At 39.4% G+C, this 20,306-nt stretch overlaps 1 protein-coding gene across 1 annotated transcript in view; it reads left to right on the top strand.

Moving 5' to 3' along the window:
- The first annotated feature begins 19,092 nt into the window (after window positions 1-19,092).
- Window positions 19,093-20,306, top strand: part of LOC124158870 (elongation of very long chain fatty acids protein AAEL008004-like) — a 72,032-nt gene continuing 70,818 nt past the window's right edge. The window contains exon 1 of the mRNA XM_046534277.1: window positions 19,093-19,618. The gene's annotated coding sequence lies outside the window, so the exon portion shown is untranslated. The remainder of the gene's footprint in view (window positions 19,619-20,306) is intronic.

Raw genomic sequence — 20,306 nt, 5'->3', positions numbered from 1 at the left:
GGCATTGAAGTTATGGGTGCAGTATGATTATTTTATTTTCATTTATTCTAAATAACTTATCTTCACGGCTAGCATTTATGGGACGACGTAGGCAGTGACATTTTCCAGGAAACATTACATTCCCAATTTATGGGTTGTTTTGTTGAGCATTTAGATTCCACATTAATCATATTATATCTAATAATTATTAATATCATTATTAGATTACCCTCAAAATATTGATTGTTGTCTCTGTTGTATATTTAATTCAAGTTTAAGTATAAGCAATGAAACTATGCCAATTTTAGTTTTATTGAATACAGGCAGCGCCATGGGGTGGAATACTGACGAGAAAGTGAAAGAAATAATAAAAAGAGAAATAGTTTTCTGCACAATTTGTTGCGTGCGCTCGAGTTTGAGATAACGATTATGAGTTAATGGTAAATGTTTGATGATAAAAGTGGATTTTTTCTATGAACGAGAGGAAAAAACTCGATGAAAGACGTCAGCCAATTGTGTCAAGTTGAAGAGTGCTGCTGTATTTGAGCCATTATTATAGAATTACTCATTTCAACTGAGTAATGCTACTCTCCGTGGCTAGATATGCGAAACTGTGAGTCCATTAGCGAAAAAAAATTGAGTTGTTGATACTTCTTACTTTTCCACAAATTTATTTAAGGAGCCTGGTTCAGTGATAGAATAATTGCGTGGCTAATTTACCCAGCCTTAAATTCTTTTTTCGAATAATTGGTGAAAATGTTGTTTTTTCCTGTTGCCTATAAACTTTAGAAAATTCTCTCGAGATGCCTCGTTCGAGTCTAGACTCCGTTAACAGCTATTTTTATGCCTGATATGCATGTGCTCGGGGAGACGGAGACAAAGTTTCGTATTTCTGGTAAGAAACATGCAGTTATGTTCGTATTTCTTTTGAATGAAATTCTTTAGCGAGGAAATTGGAGTCTCAAGAGATAAAACTCGAGTACTCTTAATAACTTGAGTTTGAGAATACGATTTAATCCCTCGTTCAACTCATGATGTCTTGGATGATTCATTCACTCCTCAGCAACGCACAATTCAAACTAATATTCCTTTTCCTGAAATTTTCAGGGTATATTATTATTATTGCAGCGTATACACGCAGCAAGAAAAAGTTTTAGAAACCATTTTTGGTTCTTTTTACCACCTATAAATTTACTTTAACTTAACGTTAGAAATAAAATCGTAATGGTTTTACAACCATGCATGCCCATCCACCATCAGCGTAAAGATATGGCTACTTGCTACGATATGGCTAGGAGGGAAGCGTTTTCAAACGGGGGATGAGCTTCAGGAAAAGGCATAATTCATTGGAAATCATTGGCAGCAACATCCTATGAAGAAGGTATAGTTAAGCTTGTCCACAGGCACGGCCGATTCCTCAATCGCCGATGCTATTATGTCGTAAGGAAACCACAAGTGTGCTCAATATTTACCAATGAAATATTTTTTAATCAACCATTTCGTGCGAAAGATCCACAGAGAAAAAAATCATTCGCCTTGACCGGGATTCGAGCCCGGATCCCCCGATTTCCGGTCGAGTGCTTTAGCCAGTTTAGTTACCGAGGCGTCATTCTTCCCTGTGGATATTTTTCGGACACTACCGGACAAGGTGTAGGTCCGAAAGTGTCCGGTAGTGTCCGACAAATATCCACAGGGTAGAATGACGCCTCGGTAACTCAACTGGCTAAAGCACTCGACCGGAAATCGGGGGATCCGGGTTCGAATCCCGGTCAAGGCGAATGATTTTTTTCTCTGTGGATCTTTCGCACGATTGTGCATTGCGGGTGACTCCCGTAAAAGTTATCACCGCGGCTAGTCCCGGTATACTTTAAACAACCATTTCGTCTTCTGTTCATGGCCCATCGGAGGTTGAAAAAAATGTCCCTCGTAATTAATGACATTGAGGGTTCCTTTTTACATTTACCACAAAAAACTCTTACATCTTCATATGCGACCATCAATTCTATTTCGGTATTTTAACGAAAGTATAAGTATATCAAAATTGTTGTATTCAACGGTGTTCGGCGAGATGTTGTGGAACATAATGATACAATGATAAATGAAGAGCAAACTTAGTGCATGTCCACAGTAATTTTATTTGGTACGACGCGTTTCAGCGACCTTACTTCGCTATCCGCCGACTCATAAATATACCCCTCCCATTTGCATTATTGTATATATATATATGACTTCTTGACGAAAATATGGCATTTTGTACCTGATGATAGCGAAGTAAGGTCGCTGAAACGCGTCGTACCAAATAAAATTACTGTGGACATGCACTAAGTTTGCTCTTCATTTATCATTGTATCAAAATTGTTATATGAATCTAACATATGTAATTGTTCATTTACGAGTCTCCTTCTATTTACACGTATTCTTCATGCGTATGATTCCCCATTTTTTCTTCACTCTCCCAGGAATTTATTTTCGTTCTCTATGGGGAGTGTAGCGATTGTTTACAAGCATAACTATGCGAAGGTTGCTTGGCGCAAAATCTCGCTAAGTAAAGTAGAAAGACGACGAGTGTGTGGTGAAGAGGTTGAAAAGCAAAAGTGCGGCTAATGTCCACTGATGAGTAAAACAAGAGAGAAACGCGACGGTAGTTTCTCGAGAGCAATTATCTCCGTGGAAACGGTTACCGATTATGCAATGAAAAAACGCCAGTACGTGGAAAATACTGGAAAGACAACGGAAGGGCAGGCGCGCGAAAGAAAACGATGGCTGAAAAATTTCAGTACCGGTGATATCATTACGACGATTCTTCGAAAATGCTAACGACTTGGTAGGCTCTCCACTACCTGAGCGTAATTTGAGTGTGGAAACACCGTGAGTGTTTGCCGTGCTTGACATTGCGAAGAGATGAGGAATGCTGTGTGACTTGCCACTACCAAGCACTCACCACCCGAACACATCGTATGTGTCGCAGGCTCGGAATAATATCCCTCCTATACGCAAAGAAATTACTGTAATTGCTGTGTTATTTAAAGAATTCTTTCGCGTTAGATTTAAATGCAGTACTCTTCCCTTAGATGAGCTGATATCTGGATAGTGGCGAAGCGAGGGGGAGGTCTGAGGGTCCGGACCCTCCCGAAATATAGAAGATTTTGAAAAATGAAGTTTTTTCGATTATAAAATGTGTTAAAATTAGTTGAAAACCGTCTACTAAATACTCTGTTTTTCAAAACTTTTCCTCCCTGGGTTTAGACTCCCCCTCCCCCCCCCCCTTCGAACAAAATACCAGGCTACGTCCCTCTATCTCGAAGTTAAAAGTAGCCGAAAAATAAACCGGAAGGTGAATCAGAAGGACGCATTATATATCTGGTGGGTTATTTTAAATGTCTTCTGATGGAATGAGATTAAAAAATCTACAGAATCATTTTTGAGCTGCTGTGGTGAATAACGTAATGTTGTAAATGAGCTGAAAATTTAACATCATTCTCTTTGAACTTCCCTTCTGTTATTGCAATATCATATCTGCAGTAGTAAAAAAACTCTTAAATTTCCTTCCACTCATCGACGTTATTGCTGTTATTTGTACGCAGTGGCTATTTTAATCGAAATTAGTTTTATTTTGTTGTGCATGCATGATGTCTCAATTCAGCCTCTGATGATTTTCCTCCAAAGATTAAATAATTTATATGTCATGATTTACTAATTCTACTTCACCTGAAAATTATGGTAACCATACATTGACTTTTGAAAAAATTCCGATTTTTTTCTCATGCTAGAACTTGTTTTTTCCCTAACTTATTCGTGTCAGCAATATTTGTGAAATCATTAAGGACAACGGTGCTGTGGTACATGGAAAAAGCCAGAAAATCAGAGGGTAAAAATGCGACCTGACTGGGACAGTTAGTATATACAGTGGAACTTGGTTATAACGGCATCGGCTGTAACGTCAACTCGGGTTTAACGTCACATTTTAAACAGACCAGCCAAAATTGAGCATTTTATGCTGTACGAAAACCCGTTTATATCGTCAACAAATACTGCGACGTACGGGTATAGCGTCAAAAATTTTGCGATTCTTAGGTTGCAAAAGTGGTTGTGTGATTGTATTATGTCCCAAAGTTCATAGAAACCATGTGTAGAAACATCAAAAGCAAAAGCAGGTCACAAGCTGGACGTTGAGCTGGTGACGGGATGCAACTCTTTTGTTTAATTGGTGCCTGGAGGGAGCGGGGGCTGTCCCGCATACCTAGGTCTTATCCCTTCCCACCCCTACATTCTACAAGGTCACTGACATAGGCACACTGTATTGTATTGTATTCACTCAGATTTATGGCTGCTTTTTTTATAACGTCACTCGGATATAACGTTAAAAATCTTCTGGTCCCTTTGATGACGTTGCAACCAAGTTCCACTGTATTAACTTAGAATAAATTGGTATTTTCTTTATTTTTGTGAAAGAAAAGACTTAAAAATGTTGTTTTTTTTCAGCAATGATTTCACATTACTTTAATTTTGCACGAATTCACGGTCATATTATTTTGAGTTTTTCTTGGTCCACCCAAAATTTTGTTTTTAATTCCAATTGCCTTTAATACGAACAGTCAATCATTTCAACTAGTATTTTTTTCAGCTTTGTTCACGCCATGAGGGATGACGCAATTCCCGCGGATGCGCTTTGCTCGTGGATGACCCTTCATCACCCGGCCTCCCATGCTGCGTTGGGCTTCTTCTCCACACCTGAATGTCTCGACCTGCCGCATGTGCCTGGCCTTCATCTTACTCATTGGGGGCGCAATTATTGCATATTGGCCACCCTTCGGGTACGACCGCGATGATTCGGCGGACCTCGGATTCAACAATGACCACACTCTTCAATCTCGCCACAGCTTTCATTCAATGTCATTTCTTTTTCACTTATCATCTTCGAAAAAAAAAATATATTGACCCCGTCCCACATCGCAAAAATAATAAATTTTGTGCCCTTAATAAGTACTTGAAATTGTTTTTCAAAGTGGGCTGTGAGGTTTTCCTGTAACGGTTCCCCTCTTCATTTTTCTCAAACTGTTAGAGGACATTGCTCGTGCAGGTTTTGAGTAAGCATCGCAAATAATTTAGGGCAGGTGTTCAACAAGACTCAGTTGATTTCGTGTGATTTCCCGTGAAGTATTCACTTTTGGGGTAAGTTTTCATTTTACATTACTTCTTAAGTAGTCGATGCAAACGTTTTTTCCGTGAATTTCTTTCAGTGAAATTTCTCTGTATATTGAAATGTATGTTAGTAGTTTTCCTCAAAGGTTTTTGAAACGTTTCTGCGAGTGCAGGAATATTAGCCAGGAAAACTGGAAAAGCGTTCTGCTTGACTTACTGAATTTTGTCTATTTTTAGACCGTATGGAATTTCCCTCGCCTGCCTCGCATCACGAAGTTAAGCTTTTCCTCGCACCATCTAGAAATCTAGATGCTAGACTTACTAGAGATAAACCCTATACCTACTAGAGAAAAACACCAATATTGAGAATAGTATCACTTGTCATGTTGAGCACTTTTATGGTGTTGGTGATGACCACATGCCTGATGACCCTTTAGTCAATTGTAGAAAAGTCAATGAGCAGATTTTTAAATGGGCCATCTGCGATGCTTCGGCATCAAATTATGATGTAAAACTTTCCTAAATAGCTAATACCTGTCATGTATTTATATTAAGTATGTGTCTTATTTTTTATGATTATTGTTTGGGATTGAAACTGTTTGGGGGAAATATGAATTTCGTGGGCCGATGTTTTCTGGGCTCTGATTAATTCCGTATCTCTCTATCGATCGGACTTTGTAATTTTATTCAATTCCTGATATAGCCTTAACTTTTTAACCTCTGTTATCATTTGCTGTTTTTAATTATTGTTGGCATAAATCGTTTTATAGACATTTGGAAGTCTTTTAAGGGCCACAAGTTAATCACGTTTATTTAACACAGCCCCATAGACACATAAGCCAATTATGAGACACAGATTTAGTCCCAAATCCTCATAAAAAAGATTGATGGTCTAGGTAATTGTCCATGTAAGATTTAAGAAAAATGGAGTTCAGTGAGAAAATTTAATCAATGGATCCCGGGATAATGCGTATATAAAATTAATGAATGCAGGCTATATGGCAGGCTATGTGGCAGGCAGAATGAATAAGGCTATTATACTATTTGCAGAATATATTCTGAATTCATGATATTAGCCTACCACACAGGGGTTTTCAGTTCAAATCCCGGGGTGTAGCAAGCAAAATTCTCAGAGGTGGCGATTCCTACTTGTGTTCCACGAAAAGGTCCTTCATTTCAGTGGAAGACTTCTCCGTCCGGCCGAGTGAACTCCTAATTTATGCTTCTTTCCGACTGGAATTTGTAAATTATATCGGGATATTTTTCTTTAGTGAATACATGAATTAATAATGTTATTACACAACGGAACTGGTTGGTAGCTGATTTTCCATTGTACCTTTGGAATCGCATAAATGCCTTCAAAATTGCTCATAATTACTCATCGATTATTTCAAATTGCTCCAATTTCCATCTACCTAGTTGTGTTTTAAAAATGCCTCGCGCAGACTCTTACTCGTCCCCGTTGCCGGGAGCTTGGGGACTGACGCATCGCGAAGGAGTTCTGACGTGGTGGGGAGCGGCGCTTACAGATGTCACACTAGGCGGGGAGAAGATGGGGAAGGAACATGCGATGCTGGGAATGCATGGCCGAGGCGTGGATACAGAAAGGTAGTGCAAGGTGCATTGGGACCTCGTCAATTGGTTCAAAATTTCGCTGTCTATTGTATCCTGCGATGTTAAAAAAAACACAGGTTAAAAGTATGCAGTTTTCACCAATAGTTTCCTCTCCGCTGGACTTCGTTTAGGAGGCGCAGCCCCTCGTCGTGAAGCCAAACGCACGGTCTGTAAGAGCAGCGATTGGTCTTCCATTTAAATGTAAAAAGGCTTCGCAATACTGTATTTATAATGTAAATATCAGGCAAAGAAAAAACGATCGCACGTATTGAGTTTTTCTGCAAATGCCGTGGAATTTCTGAAAAACTGAAAAATCTCAGAGCCTCCGTTTGTATTGTAAAGTAAGAAACTTTCAATTCATAAACGCAGTGACGTGTTCTGTTTACATTCTTTGACGAATGACCGAATTTTCAGCTATTACGTGTCATATTTTTGGGGGTTTGACATGCATCCCGTTGTTTAAAAAAATTGGTGGAAAATGATAGTATGAAGTCGACTTCTCATCAATGTCAACTAAATAAGGTACGTCTCGTGATGAATGTGCTAATTAATTCTTACATTCCTAACAAAGAAAATTTCAAGTGCACCTTGGGCAAGGCTAATTTACGAACTAGAAATTTTTGAAGGTCTGCAGCGTCGCCTTTCGCCAGGGTAATTAACTCAAAAAAGGCGTCGTCAGTCATTGCCATGAGGAAGTCTCTTGTTATGGAGGTGAAAATTTTGGTGAAGAATTTTACACTGAGACATGCATAGGCACAAATGGAAGATAGCTGGTTAAATGGAATTACTCCATTAGATTTAGTTAATAGTTGCTGTAAGAGTTGATAGTAAATGTATTTCGATGAGGAGATTGAAGCAGAGGATGTGGTGATGACGGGCTTTTAAACGGAACGAATTGAATTGAAATTTACTTGAACGAATGGGTTACATTATAATTTATATAGGATTGGTCCTATATGTTCATTGCATTAAATTACCACACAGGGGCCTTTTGTTCAATCCCAGTGTGTCAAGTACAGTTTTTTATGATGGGCACCAATTCCTACTAATGTCCTACGTAGAGGTCCTTCATTCCAGTAAAAACCTAATCCGCCCATTCGAAAGGACTTACAGCAGTGGCTCCCAAGCCGTTTCTCGTTGAGAAGACTAATGGCTATTCCGTTTTGCCTGTAATAGTAGCCTGAAATTAATAAGCATTTAAGTGCTGAAATCAAAAGAAAAGATGAGAACAGAAGTTTTTGTGGTACTTCGTTAAGTGTTGTTCATTGGTGCCATTGATTTCATCTGGATTTTTCACGTCATGTTGGTATTTACGTTGTTATATCTAACTTTCATTTTCATAATCTCTCGTGTCTAATCTGAGGTTTCAGGCGAGATGGAGTGGAAACGGAACATAATGAAGAAGCCGGAACAATTCCCACAATTTTCCATTAAAATTGTGGAAATAGCTCCTGCTTCTTTGTTATCTCTCGTGTCATTCTCGCAATTATCATCTAATAAACAATTTTCTCCGTTTTTCTGCGGAGCTGGGACTTGTTAGGATTTCTTCGGAACTGATTTAGAACTTATTGTTAAGCATGTAATTCTGAGGACAAGCTTTCTCTGAACAGTTTATGAAATAGTTGAGGGGAACATGTTATCATGAAAGTACGTCCGTGATTCCTACGAGCCAATGGTTATACAGTTTCAGCATCACATTTCTGTTTTCAAAGATAATATTGAAGCATAATTTTAGTTGGCCGTTATGTGAGCTGGATGTAAATCACATGGATAAGAGATTTCTATCCCTACTACTTACTGGGTTGTTGACGGAGTGAGGAATCGTGTTTAGCTTCTCAATGAACATGAAATCTTGAAAATTGACGCTAAGGTGTGAGATTGAGCGCTGGCGGAAATCAGAGGAAATCAACTGCAAGAAGGAAGGAAAGTCTAGTTGAACTTTGATACAATTGGACCCCTTTCTTATTCATCCTTTTACCGCTTCTACCAAATGCCCTTTTACCCAATGTTTAGAGGTGTTTAAATCTTATCGCATTCCCCTTCGTGGATAATAAATGGCATAAAGGCACATGACTGGGAAGCGTAGTAACCATGTGGGTAGAGTGCTTGCCTAATGATCGAAGGATCCTGGGCGAAGTCTTCCGATACTCCCCAAAGAAAATTCTCCTGGTACATAGTCACAGAGGGAAGGGAAACTCTTCCACCCCGATCCTGAATGTGTGATAATCACACATCGATGGCTTAGCCTGAGTTGAGCAATAGGGTGGCTTCCCATTATTTCTTTATTGCCTAAATCGAAATATTATTACTCCTGGAGTACGTATTTCATGCTTTTAGATTTTTAAATGACGATACCTATTTTTCGCTTTTTAATGAAAAGCGAAACATTTCAAGCGCGCGAAAACGCGACGGCTAAGTATGAATGCCGGGAAAACTTCGTGTGACGTCGTTCTGGTTCCCGCTGCCGCAAGTGAGATGACCTTGGGGCGAGGCTTTGAGCGCTGATACGACGCAGGCTGCTAGCAGGTAGCGGAGTACCCTGCTAGCTGGTGGCGATTGGCTTAAAAAGGATTATTAATACCTTATCAAACGAAGAAAGCTTTCCAACCTTAGCCAGTTTTATTAGGGGATTATTAAGACATGTTTCCCTGAACCCTGTGCCTCATGCATGCATTGGTAATCTCAGACGATGTAAAACTCTGACGTCACGTGGAATGGCATCGCATGGGCGCCAGTGTGACCTTTTTTGAATGCAGTTAAAATTGACCATTGCCATTCGTCTAAACTGGGAATTCTAAAACTAAATAATTTGTATATTATGAATACACTAATGGTGGGTAATGAATCGCAATCAATGCCTTTCGTTTTCTTTGATGAAGGAAACTACCCTATTCCCTCGACTATACTAAACCAAATTCCTCTAAGGGTTCTGGCTGGAGTTCTTATTACTTAATTAAAATAAAATAGGTAGATGACAATGCCGAACTTAATTCAATGTGCCCTCTATTGTCATTAAAACCCGAATGCCTGAATATATTTTATTTAAACATAATTACTTGCATAGAAACAATGCAAAATGACCAATTTAAAATTCAAACAAGATAAAATTATAAAAAAAAAACGATAAAAGCCAAACCATGTAATTAGGACGTCATACCTCTTTTAGGCATTTTGTATTTGCGGCTACCAGGTTGTACGATTTTCAATCGTGCACTATATTTATTATTCATTCTATTGGTATAAAATTACGATAATGCCTAAAAAAAATGCAGGGAAAAATGCAGAAAAAATGGCTTGTGGTACTCAATACTAACCATTAGGAGATAAATTATTAAATCCAACCTTTCCCTGGAAATTCGGCGTTTAAAATTGAGGAAACATCGATAATAACTATCCCATACTTTGACAATGTCCTGTAGCCTTTTGACCGCTTGTATTTTTATCTAATATTCCGCCGTCTTTACCGATTTACGAATCCAATCAAAAGTATGGAATTCCATGCTAGTTAACACTTCAGGTATCCTTGATAGAAGCTTTATTTACATCGACTGCCAATCTTGCAAAGGAAATTTGAAATTGCAATATGGTCTGCAAGATCAAATTACCCGACAGACATCCCTATCAGGTCCCCGGGGCACGGGGGTCTCGTCAATGTTTTCATTCGAAAGTTGGTTTCATTATTCACCCATTATCCTTTAGAATTTAAGTGTCTTTATTTTTAGCGCAAAGGGCCTTCTTCATTCCCTTGTTCTTCATCGATTTTTACGGGGCCATTCTAAGCATTAAGTTTGTATAGGACCTTTGACACATTCCCAAGGCTTCTTTAGGATTTTCAATCGATATATTTCGTTCTTTATCACTACAATCTACTCACTTATCCGTGATACTAAGTCATGCAGGGTCAAATCCAAGACAGTGGCCCAGTATCACCCAATATCTCACGAGCAAATGCCGCTGTCAGGTTGGATTGTGGTATGCAGATGTCGCTCCATTAGTAATGAGCCGCCAAGAATCGGATGGCACGTCTACTCACGATGACATCACTTGTCGCACCGCCTTACTTGTCGCTGAATGAACGCTCCGTGAATTAGTTTGACGTTTGCGAAAGCTACGGCCAGCCGAGAGTGATTCCGGACCCGCGCTACCGATGACCTGATTGCCACTTGTTTGTGTGAGTATATATTACGCGCACCTTAACCTGCGATTCCGGCGTATTTGATGCGCCATTGGAAAATATTTAACGTATATTCGTCAAAGAGTACCATTTAAACATATTTTTCAGGATTTAAACTATTGGTTTAATTATTAAGATAAGGGTGCCATCAAACTTCGAGTTATTTTACAGAAGATGATACAATAATCAAAAGGTACACCTTATTATAATTAATGTTGCGCCTGAAAAGCTAGAATTAAACAATAATCATATTGAATCTATATTTTTCTTTCTGATCCATAGCAATTTTTATTATTTTACGAACACTTTTTAAGTTATAGAAATCAAACACATGTAGAGAAATATTTTGAAAAGTGCATAGTTTTTTATTTCTTCTTCAATACCTTATACCCGCTTCAGGGATGTCAACCATGTACAATTTAGTTCTAGTTTTGTTTTCTTAAATTTTTTATTTCTTCTTGAGGAAATATTAGGATATATAAATGTTTATAAGGAATATTTGTTAAATATCCTCCCCAAGGTTTCCGTAGTTTACCTCCTTTCCATTCGAGCACTTATTGTGCATAATTTAGGACACAAGCCGTATTTCCACGCGGTATCATTTTTGTTTTTAAAAAATGAAAGATATATCTCTGTGATTGTTGGGCAAAACAAACTATCTACCAAACATATGGTCGGCATCTATCGTTACTGGCAAGGTATTTCGTAGATGTAGAATGTACTTGTTCAACATTTCTTTTCTGTCGATACTAATAGAGTTTAAAAGATGGAGTGACCTGTATTTTTCCATTTTTCAATCGATCTATTGCGCTCTTCTCTAGTTGAACGCAGCGAAAACTTGGCAACTTCAACCCTTTCGTTGATAATGTTCATGATGCCACGGTGGCGTTGGGGTAATATCCTCGCCTGCCAAACCTGCCTGTAGGTCGCGGGTTCGAATCCCGCCTGGATACGTGGTCCCTATCCAGGGAATGGATGTTTGTGTCGTGCTTTGTTAATCCTTCGCAGTAAAGGCCTCTATGTGCTTTTTTACGGAGAAGTTGGATAATTAATAAATAAATACATAGATATCACGAACTCCTGCTGAGTAGGTCACCACTACTGAAATTTTGGATCTAAGTATGTGACTGACCTCATTATCTACACTTTCAGTCAGAGCACACGAATTCTTTTCCACGAGCGTCGTGGTTTCAGTGAGCTATAGTGTCCGGCTGCATCGTGATTTATTCCTTTGATTCATCTCCGCCTTTCAACCCATGTTAATGACCTCAGGCAACGAGCTGACAGTTATATCAACGTGGTCCAGTGCTCCGTTCCCCTCTTCGTAGGATTCTTTTGCATATCGTGTCCATCCCTTTTGTCCGTGCGAGGTGCATTTCACCGCGTAGGCCACTATTGACATGACAGCGGGCGCATCAAGAGGGCGGGATGTTTGCCCTTGTTCCTTGAGCTCCACGGTTCTATGCACAAACTACACCTTTCCCAACTTCCCTTACGCAACGCATTGTTTACCGTGCAAGTCCTTTGTCCCTTTTCAAGTTTTCTTAGCGGTATCGGCACCGAAATCCTTGTTCTCTTTCCGAAACGAACCCATTCCCGTTACGCTACGAAGTGATGGATGTTCACGATGGACGGCCCGCCCCGAGTTGGGCATCACAGAGCTTAACCTCTTTCCCATTGTCGCCTCTTCGAGAGAGTATGTTCGCGCTGAAAGCCAATTGTGGGAGACAGCGAATGGCCATTGGTTCTACCTGACCGCACACTTTCAAGCTCCTCGCGTAGAGGACTTCGCGTCAACCGGGGAACCGCGAAAATAGGTCTCTCTGTGGACTCAGGGCGTTTGAAACAGTAGATGTTTTCATTTAATTGTTTAGCTGATAGAAATCGAAATGCCTTTTAATGCATCGTAGGCTCTGATAAAATAATGTATAGAAGAGCGCTCAAGGCGTCTGAGTAGTTATAAAAAACTCAGGCCAAAATTGATTGCCTCCAAGCCAATGCAGAATTCATTGCGGCTCTGGTATTATTGTGGGGAATGGAAAAAAGTTATCGAATGGAAAACTTAAACGCAGATTTTATTATTATTCTCATACTTCTCCATATTTTTATCAGCTAGGCAGTAATTATAAAATTAAATCAAAATGAAGAACAGCAAAGCAAACGCTGTCGTTTTAGTCAGCCAATCAGATCCATCATTATGCTCTTGGATTTTGCCATTTTAATCTTGGCCACTCGCGCAGAAGCCGAAAACTACCATGATTTAAATTTATTCCATTTTTTTAATATCCTGATTTTAATATTGTAGTTGAGCTGTGTTTTAAATTCGATTGCATATCATACATAGCGTGGGCTAATGTGGAATAATCTGGCATCTTACAGCGAATAGGAAAAATTAAGTGGCCATATTTTCGTTTGATAAATTTCTGAATTAAAATTGAATATAAAATTGAAACCTAGTGACTAAAACTAAATTATTTTTTATGAGATAGAGCTCTTAGCACAGGACACATCACTCTTGTTCTAATTTATTTGAAACGCTCAAGGTGAATAATTTGACTTTTAACTTCGGCAGTGAGTCGAAGATCAAATTAAAATGTGTTTTTTACTCAAATTTGTCGCAATCCATCCATCATCGGAGTAAGATGGTGTCCTTTGGAGGAAATTTATTATAAAATTGAGATTGCCGGAATGAGGAGAACTTGCATCGTAAATAGTAAAGTGCGCCAACGACTAAATAACACAGCGAGGAAATGTGAGGTGGGTGCCTTAAGCGTGACTTTCCATATTGGCAAATTGTTTTTTCCAAGAAGGATATTGCTCTCGGAAAAAGATGAGTATGTATCATGCCGAGTGGACGAGAGTCATAGGTGTGGAGCATAGTCATTCTCGAGGTAGGAACTTTTGGTGGATTGCCTAATTAGCTGCAATTTCTTAGTGACTTCGGTGGCAGTGAATATTTTCCATTAATTCCGCCTATGCAAGTGAAATGATAAGTTGGGGAAAATATTTTTTTTGAGTTTCACGTCCTTCTCCCGACCAAAATTATGTTTCTTTAAATATATATATTTAAGTCATTTATTTCATCCTGAAAATTTTATGTCATATTTTTAGTTTCATGCTAACCTTTTAATAATTTACGCAGCTAAAGAAGGAGAGCAATACTTGTGAAATTCTACATTTTATTTTCAGTTGACTAAGTTTCATCAATGTTTACTCTTTCAAATTATTTGAAATTTTTGGAATAGTGCGTGTTAACATTTACTGCCGGCTATAGATGGAGTTCCTTCTGTAATTTGGCTAGAATCTAGGAAATGAATGTGATTTTAGAGCGGCTATTTGTGCAGAGGGATACAGTACACTCGCAGAGAAGCGAGAATACGAAAATCATATTTATATCGTAAGACACGGTCTCCGACGTTACTTTGTAGAACTGTTTTATGTTAAAAATAAAAAATGATGATAGCATGATTTGCAGAAACCCGGGTCGTACTATTTGAAATAAAGCGTGGAATATAACAAAGTATTTTTAATTTTTAACATATTTATATCTTCCATCAATGAAGTATGAACTACAAATAATCGCTTATAATTGTATAAATTATTGGCGTTTAAGGAATTTAATTTGTTATTAATGTAAATGAAGGTTTGAGAAAATTTCGTTAAATATATTTCTTTTCGGAAATTATATCCTTTTATGTATAAAAAGAGTTCCTGATATTCAATTAAAAATATCAACCTCATAACGCTTTGCTATGAATGTTTATAGTTTCAGAAATAAATGTTAGTTCAGGTTAGTCAAAATCCTTTCAATTTAATTACGAATCCCTCAACATATGTAGCAATGTAATTAGAGTAAAGCTTTTTCTCTTTTTTCCTAATTTATTACGAGAAAAATATTACAAAGACAGCAATATTTTGACAGAAATCCATACGTACACTGATAAAAACCTGTACGTTTCAGCCATTCGATCATTATTTTGGAGCCAACGTTTAATATCGCTCGAATGCGCGGCATTTTCTCCGAGCATTGTGATTTCGGAGGATCGGGCATTATTCAATCCCGTGGATTATGCATTCCGACGAAGAGCGCGAGATCGCATAACACGGCAAAGCATTTCGACACGGCGAGCCTCCTTTGAGGGAAAGTGCGCGTTCCTCACGTCATGCCTATTAAGTAACACCCCCGCCGCGACGCGTGGCAGTGAATTCACAGCAGCAGCAGCAGCGTGTGTCGGCCACTGCCACGCTTCCAATTGGCGGCGTCCACTGCCTTCTTCTTCTTCTTCTTCAGGAGGGCGGAGGAGGAGGGCTCTTGGCCGTGACTGACGGCCCAAATCGGAGCACTGGGTTAAATGAAACGCGGCCGCCGCCGCCTCTTGCTTCCCATAATCCACAAACTCGACGAGATTTTTTTTTTCCTCCTGGATCGACCGCGGCTGGGAAAGGCTCCTAATACTACCTATCCGAGGCTTCCTGGTTCTTCAGGTGCAGCTAGTAGCGCAGCTGTAGGGAACGCAAATGGCTGGCTCCCTTTGCCATAAACAATACAATGATTGCCACAGCGAAGCACCATATCACGATGTAGATTTTCTGCGCATTTCAGCTGGAATTGGTACAAGCGAGCACTGTAAAATAATGTTTTGTTTCTAATTAGTAATTTTTGATAAAATTAATGGTTTCATCTCCATTATACAAAGTTCTACTACAGTTTTAGTGCATATTTTATGGTAGTTGATGAATTGATGAATATTAAGAGGGTATTATCAGAGTGTTTTTGATAATTTTTGTTAAAGGCTTGGTCCATGGCGGAAAAAACCCTTGTGAGGGTTCATTTCAGGAGCATAACAGTGCAAACTGGCCTTATTTGTAACACCATAGCTGGGCCCTAAGAGGCATGTCAATCGTTCTTGCCTTCCATTGACCCTAAAAAATGTCGGCCTGCCCTGAAAATATTTGAAAAAAAAATTATTTTTGCAACGATTGTCTGAAGGGACTGCTGATTTTGCAATGAGTGCTTCAAAGGAATGTATATCAACTTCGTAGCCAGCCGTCGGACCTCTGACTCTGTATACGCTATAGTAATGAAAGCGCATCTCCATAATTATTTCCACATTCAGAATGTATGCAACAATGAAATGTATTTAGGGCAAAAAAGAGCCAGAAAGAGTGCTCATTGATACTTTGCAGTCACCATGGGTGAAAAAATATGACTGAAAAATGTGGCTTTGATATGTTTCCGATACGTATATGCATGTACAGTGTAAAAAAATCTTATCACTCATAATAATCTCCAAAATCATTTGCAACATAAACCCGGATACCCATTTTTTTACGTGTGCCGAAGTGATTGGGAAGCTATAATCGCTCTTGCCTCGGCCTTCTTCTGTTATCCATGCCAAAATTCCTTACAACAGCATCGGTAGGTATCATACGAATATATAATCTCGGAGACTTTATTTTATACTGAAGCAAAAATAAAGCTGGAAACTCTTCCATGTGTGCGTGTTGCTTGAGGAGTAAGAAACTAAGCGATGCAATAAAAAATTTGGAGACGAATAAAAATTCTCGTCCTAATCCTTAACTGGCATCGTAATCTCAGGTCCCTTTTTCCCTGTTGACTAGTGGCGTTGCTCTTGTTTAGAAAGATGTCATGCGCGGCACAATCCTTCCGCCATAGTGCTCTTCCCTCCACCCAAAGGAACGCTGTCACCCAGTGTTTGTGCTTAGTTAGCACAATCCTCTCCTCTCTTCCTAAGCACAACTCAGCTCTCAAGCTTGTCAAAGTCTCTTCATTGTGACTCGGGCATAGCTGCATGTTGCCGAGTCCTAAGCCATTGTTTTTCTGGCTCCATTTATCAGCATAAACGAGGTACATTACAATCAAGCAAAAAACTCTGATTGTTAGCTCAAGTTAGCGGATACACTGTATAAGTTGTATTCATGTTTATAAAACAAACTGGGTCACAAGGTGGAAAGTTTAATGAGTTCTAGATTAAAATAAGACACTGCTATTTGTAAATCCCTAAAAAAAATAACAATTTATCAACATAACCATAGTTTCTCCATCTATAAACCTCATCAGTGGTTTGTTTATTTTGCCTCTGAGAATCCATTCGTCTTCCATTGAAGTTCTGTTATTTTATTGTGGATGCATAATTCCGAAAATATTTAGCCCTTCAGTCGATAGTAATTCTTTGAATGGATGAGGATTCATATTTCCCTATGTTATCACAAGCGTGTGGTTTGTTATATTCAAGTAAAATCTTAAGAGGTATGTTATTGACGATGCATTTATTATCATCTTGTCACGCTGCAAACGGAACACAAAAGCAGAAGTGTGGCGTGGGTCTTTAATGACACGGCGCACTTTGGTTCAAGGGCTCTAAATCATCCCTTGGGAGAGAGAGCTCTCGACCTACACGCTACGCCGTGGCCCCACCCATTTCTCCCTCCCTCTGAAAATGCTCCAACTCATGGTTCACCAACCTTTTTTGACGCACATTGCCCAGAATTCAAGTTCATGGGCTTCGATAAATTCGTGGAATGGAGGAAGGATGTTTTATGGCGAATGAGGGCTGTGTATTGTTCTCGGTCCATTCGTGGTGGATGCATTCCAACCGAAGTTTCGCGATACATTTTTATCGTGTTCATGGAAATCGTATATTTATCCACACTACGTGCGTATTTTCTCATTCTCACAGCACTTCTCGATCCCATAGTGCTTACCTCGGGATTTTGGCCACTTAGTCCGTGGCGTCCAATCGCGATATTAAAATGAAAGAGAGGAGAAGAGACTAGGATGAGAGAAGCGTTTGAAGATCACTGAACAATAAATAACCTGATTCATTCAGGTTTCATTCAGGTTTTTATTGTTCAGTTATTACTTTAATTTGGTTGAACTGTTTTGCAAGACGCCTATATACGCTAAATTTTTTATTGATATCATTAAGTGGCTTGGATGGCAGTTCATACAATGTATGCATTTCTTTGTAGTTTTCCATTTTGTAGTTTATATATGTAGCTTTATGATTTTCTTCTCGCTTCAAGTTACCTATAATTAGTGATCGTTAACTTATTTGGTTTTCAAAGGAAGCTGCTATGAATAAAGAACAATTGTTGTGTTCATAATCAATGACAACTTTTAGTTTGTTTACGATTGAATGAAAATATTGTTACCCTCTTTCAGTTGTAACCGTTATGAAATTTTGTAACGCAATAGTGGGAATGGAATTTATTACAGGAAACTCTTTCTGTGACTACTTCCTGTTTTGCCCATCTATTGAGGAAATGAACATTCTGAAACTTATTCCGAGATTGATATTTAATTTCATTTTCCATAGCTCCCCGTTTCGTATTTCATATTTCAGTAACCTGCCGACGATCAAGTGAAAGAGTGTTGGTTCTCAAAATAGAAATTAATATCTTTGTAAAAATTATATTTATTAATTAAAAAAAGGGAAAATTTAAAGATTTTTATCATTTGAGCAGAAGTTGCCTAGGATATTAAGAATTAAACACCTTTTGTGGGGCGAGACTGAGATGATGAAGCCTCTTCTTCCATCTAAACCCGGTAGCAAGGAATGGAATCTGATAATAGATGCTGAATGAGTGTCGTTTTAATACTATAATTTACTTATATTTTTTAAAGACTAGAGAATCGGAACTAATCCGAAAGAAAAATATTTTAATATCTGTGAATACATAGCCTCTTTCTTTCATGCATAATTTTATTTCACCGCAGAATTCCTTGCTCGGTATTTAGCCTTGGAATTTTTCCCATGGTAATCAATCAAGTCCATTATTGGTCTCGGCAAGATGAATCACGCAGATGTGATACGCAGGCAGTACCAGCTGGTCGAGGTCACGATACCCTTATGGAGCGGAAAGAGCGACTCCATAGCTGCAAAATGTGCTAATGTTCCGTCACGTGGGCCCTAAACCGATAAAACACCTTCTCGGTCAATTCCCCTCTGCTATTGTTGCACCCTCCCCACCCCACACCTAAAGCCGTGGCACGGCCAGTACCCCCTTTCCCTGGATCCTCCCCCTATCGTCCCATACCCCCGTCCCTCTCAACCCTCTGTCCCTCCCCACCCCTCCTCCTCCGTCTCCACTCGTGCGGGAGAGCCTCCCCATAGCCGAGGCTCACTTGTATATATTCTCGCGAGAGCCAGGCATCGGCCTTCAATTGCTCACTCCCTCAACCGCCAACAACACCGGGTCCCCGGCTTCGGAATTTATTCTGCGCCCCTTGCCCGGGAGGTCCTCGCCGAAAAAATACAGTGTGTACATCCATCAAGTGCAGCAGCCTCCTTCTTTGAAGCGTCTTCTTGCGAAGAAGTTGTTGCCTTTCTCATCGACAATCATCACCTTTCGGTGCTACTCTAAATATCTCCAAAGATCAACGTGCCTGGAAGAATAGATTTGTTGTACAAAATCGTGGTATCTCCGTCGGCTTCAGCACATTGAAGCTATTCTGGAGTGCTGAATCTCACATCTGCATCGAGCGAGGACTTCTTATTTTGGTATTCTGAAGCCGGTGTCCTCATAAAAAATACATAGACCCGATCACCGAAGTTGCTGCATCCTCTTCGAGTTCTTCGTCCTCGCTGCGGCTGAAGACCTCTCCAGGGAGATACGGTGTGGGAGCCGCGCTGAAGGTCACCCTGAGGGCGTTCACCGGTAGCCCGAGGAATCATCCTTGCCAGCGTACGTTGAAATCACTTTATTTTCTATATTTAATTTCTCGCGTTCCGAGTTGTGTTTTGACGTGATCAAGTCCACGTTTCTGTGAGCAGGAGTATAAAAAGGCGTATAAATTGACGGAGTAGCATTTAATAAGTCACGAGATGCTCCGCCGTTTTCCCTCGCTCTCTCTCTCTCTAATTCACTCGGATCCAATGGCGTGCGTAGCCTTTGGTCATCTCTCTGGTTTCGAGCGAGTCTGCCGTTAAGTAATTAGGATCTCTATTAGCCTTGAGGGGGTGAAGGCGGTCTTTGGAACATGTGTTTGCTGCCTTTGTGTGTGAAAACTTTTTGGAATCACGCCCGTGGGGATATGAATGATTTTATTCCTGCACGGAAACCAAAATGTAGTATTTTCTAGCAAAAGCAAGGGTCATTTATACCGGTTATAATTAACGCCGCACTCAACATCCCAGTGGAAAATCGAGTTTATAATTTATGAAAGGGGAATTTTAGGGTTCTAATGTCTATATTGAGACAAATAAATGCAATTAAAATACAAAAACCAAGATGATTATATTCAATCTTGCATTCTCTCGTTGAAAAATATTAACGTAAATATCGACGATGTAATGACTACATTGATAGTTTAATCTTTCATCTTCTTCCCACCTCCTGCATGATTATGTGGAAGTTTTACTATATGATACAA

The sequence above is a fragment of the Ischnura elegans genome, chromosome 1 (genome assembly GCF_921293095.1).
Source record: "Ischnura elegans chromosome 1, ioIscEleg1.1, whole genome shotgun sequence".
Lineage (NCBI taxonomy): Eukaryota > Metazoa > Arthropoda > Insecta > Odonata > Coenagrionidae > Ischnura > Ischnura elegans.
This window is presented reverse-complemented; position numbering and strand designations above follow the sequence as displayed.